We start from the raw sequence: 3,905 nt of genomic DNA on the forward strand, positions 1-3,905 counted from the left end.
TACTTAAAGTAAAAAATTACTCATAGGCAATACTACTAAAAACTATTTTTATTTTCGTGTTGTCGTTCGTAACAAGTATCTAAAACGACTGATTTAACAAATCATTTTTTGATCGTTATGATATGGTATATCCATATTTAAACAATTTAGTGCTCTTCGTTAACAGACAAACCCAATGTTTGACAAAAGTCACCTCGTCACTACAATAGAGTAGGTATACTACCTAGGTAGAGAAAAACCTTATATACCTATTATAACGACATTATGATGATATAAAGAGATAAATTATTCTCACATATAAATGCTTAACCAACGAATGAGATATATAATAAAATAAATTGTATATTTTTCGTACTAATATTGCACGTGCCAACTGTACACTATAGACTCAGTAGAGTTTTAGACGACTCGACGTCACACTGCCTCAAAAGCTTTTCTAAAAGATAGCTTCGCGTCGAACCTATTTAATAACCACAGTCCAAAAGATGCTTTCTGTATTTATACAAATAAACCACAACAGAAGATATTGTATACAATATATTAAAATATCAAACAATTGGACGACAACACAGCTAATACAGTTTACATATATTATTACACAGGTGAGGTGTTATTTGGGCGGATTCCGGCGGAGCCAGTGTGCGCCCGCGGAAGTGATGGTTGCAGGAAAAGTGGAAAAAATCGAAGGGAAAAAAACGCCAAAGCGAAAAGCCAATGACGTGGAGCAATCGCGCCGGAGACGGGCAAAAGGTCGCGATAGAGGAGTGGTGCGTTAGTGGCGGGTCACGCCAAAGGTCACGCCCGAAACGCCCGGAACGCCGGCGTACCGCGCGCTGTAAAAGCCGCCGCCCACAATACAGGTCGACTATACTGCCACCACCCTTGCTCTTGTGATATTTATTATTGTTATCGACGAGAACAATTTTAAATATTGCACGTGATATAATAATGGCTGCTGTGGATGTCTACCTGATGTGCGAGGACTATCGCAAATACATAACCAGATATTCATTTTACAGTACATTTTTTAGTTTTCTCGGTAAATGGTATGTATATTATATTATATACATATATATATTAGAAATTCAAAATTAAAACATTCTTTTAATACAGTTTGATGTAAATTTTATAATTTAACTGAATAGATGAACTGTGCAAGTGAATCAATTTTTTACTAACGTAAATTCACAAGCAATTCAAAAATCGTAGAAATCAAGAAATTATCTTGCAATCCAAAATTCATAACATTTTTACTATTCAGAACTATGACTTGAAAAATTAATTTAAGGTTCTTTAAAAGTTTTTCAACTTAAGTTTATTAAAAAACCGGTGTTTGATATTTTGTTTTACCTACCTAATTAATAAACAACTAACTGTCAACATTTTCACCAAATGTTTATATTATTATTTTTTGTATACATGATATCGTTTTCAAAACATTTTGAATCTTTTTAAGTTATTTCTAAGCAATTAAAATGTTTGAATTTTTTTTTTTAAATAATACAAATAGGTAATCTCTTATCTATACAAATATATTTAAATTATCTAGGCTCAATTTTTTTTAATAAGTATTTAAGTTTAGAACTTTTATGAAATTCGTTAAAATCACGAAAATATGCAAAATATTTTGAAGTTTGAATTTCAAGAAAAAATAATTTTTTCACATCTTTTATTTGAAAATTGATTACAAGATTTCTTTCAAGTAATTATTATTGACACTAAAAATATATATTTATAAACACAATTATTTTCGATAGTTGTTTGAAGTTTAAATTTGTATGCGAATTATGAATTTAAACGACGAATAGCGATGTTAATTATTTTGTTTTATAGTAGGGCCTCGCTAATTCAGACATCGCTAGTCTAAAAATTTAGTTGAACTGATTAAATAAAAATTGTTTTAAATTTTAATCCTATTGTAATGTAGTCCGGATTAGCGTACTGAAGTGGCAAAGCTGTTATGTGTATTATACCTGTTGCATCTGAAAATTTATTGCAGAAGACTATTATACTCCAACAGCGCCGTTCTAAATTTGAAGTGGAAGAACGTATTGTTTTCTCTTTATGATTTTACCCACGCAATATATGAGTACCTTCTAAATTATTTACGTCATATATTTTTATTACGGTTTTAATAGTAGAGAAAATTTACCGATTATAAATGTATATAGGCGTTGGTGTAGACTGTGATAACGCATATTGCACGTATTGATCGACATGTTTTTATTTCAATGCGAGAATACTACAACTTTTATTCTTGAAAACGATTTGGTTTATTATTTAAAACGATTATTGAATCTCTGTGATAATTAGCTCTTTATACACTCGTCTATTATACGGACACGTCTACTGCTCGTCATTCTCCTATCGTTATAATAATATACGAGTCGTCAAAGTCGATCGGATTACAGTGATAAGTGATATGTATCGCATAGAGTTCAAAAGAGTGGTTTGAAGTAAACGCGCGATGACGTTTAAGTCGTACAAACGGAAAATCGGACGACCATCGTGTTAGACATTGTATTTTTTGTCGGTTGAAAAATAAAATAAATACTGTCCCCTCCTCGCCCGTCAGATTATGTCACGGATTGTATCTGCATCTACGGCGTCCCGTCACATAAGCGTATTGGGGTGTAGCGGCGAAATACGCATATATATATATATATACCTATACACCTATATATATTATATACGTATATACACGTTTTGGTAAAAATCCTTAGAACGAACATCTACATGTAGGCCGCCTGGTCGAGTCGTCGCTTACATATTATATACCTTTTGTAGCGTACAATATATATATATACATATTATATCATTATCTCTCGCCGTCCCGCAACCATCTCCAACGCCATTGTCGCCGCGCACACCTATTATGTACGTACATTAATATAATACGCGCCCGTAGTGCGTATCGTCGTCGTGCTCGCTGGAGTGTGCGCCGCATCGCATTAAAGTTCATATTATTATTATGATTATTATGTACGGCGAGCGTACAACCGAACAAACGTCGAAGGGAAACGACGACTGTGTATTATACTATATTGTGATGGTGTGTGTGTGTGTGTGTGTGTGTGTGTATACGTGTGCGACGCGCTTTTCGGTCTGAACCGGAGAACCACCGCGGTTAGGGGGGCGAGGGCGAGATTTCGACGGGGTGACGACGTGACAACGCCGATGAGAGAGAAAGAGACAGAGAGACAGAGAGAGAGACGATCTGTACTCGTATATATACTGTATATATAATATAATATACACGCGTAAAGTGTCGAAGAGCCATTGTGCGCTCCGTAAAACTCGATTTGGACGTTTTTGAATGTACATTATATTATTATTATTATATTGTCGTATCGTATATACCGCAGTCCTACACACATATAGTAGATAAGTGATTTCGATCGGTACTCAACTCGCGGCTCCTTTTGTGCGGCGACGATATAATAATATAGCCGTCACAGCGAGCGGGAAATGCACTTTTCTCATCACCAGCGCGATTTTTTTTTTTTATTATTATTATTTCTCGCGTTCTCTCCTCTCTCGTCATCCCCCTCCTCCCGCACATTATCTGTCGTTTTTCGCTTCGGCGACAATTATTATCACTCCACCGCCGTCGATTATACGCCATGTATAATGTATACCTATATACACGTATACATATATATATATATATATATATATATACATTATACATTTACACTGCATTACATTTTTCGCGACCATTGTCATCGCCGCCGACATTACCTCTAACAGTCACTATAGTAGTATAATATACCCACCGACGACACGTCACTGTAGGTGCAAAGATCCTCTGAAAAGTTCTCTCCGCGTATATATAATATCGTATACAATATTTGTGCATATGCGCGAATCAGACAATAAAATATAATATATACCTATAATACAGA

The sequence above is a fragment of the Rhopalosiphum padi genome, chromosome 2 (genome assembly GCF_020882245.1).
Source record: "Rhopalosiphum padi isolate XX-2018 chromosome 2, ASM2088224v1, whole genome shotgun sequence".
NCBI classification, from domain to species: Eukaryota; Metazoa; Arthropoda; class Insecta; order Hemiptera; family Aphididae; genus Rhopalosiphum; species Rhopalosiphum padi.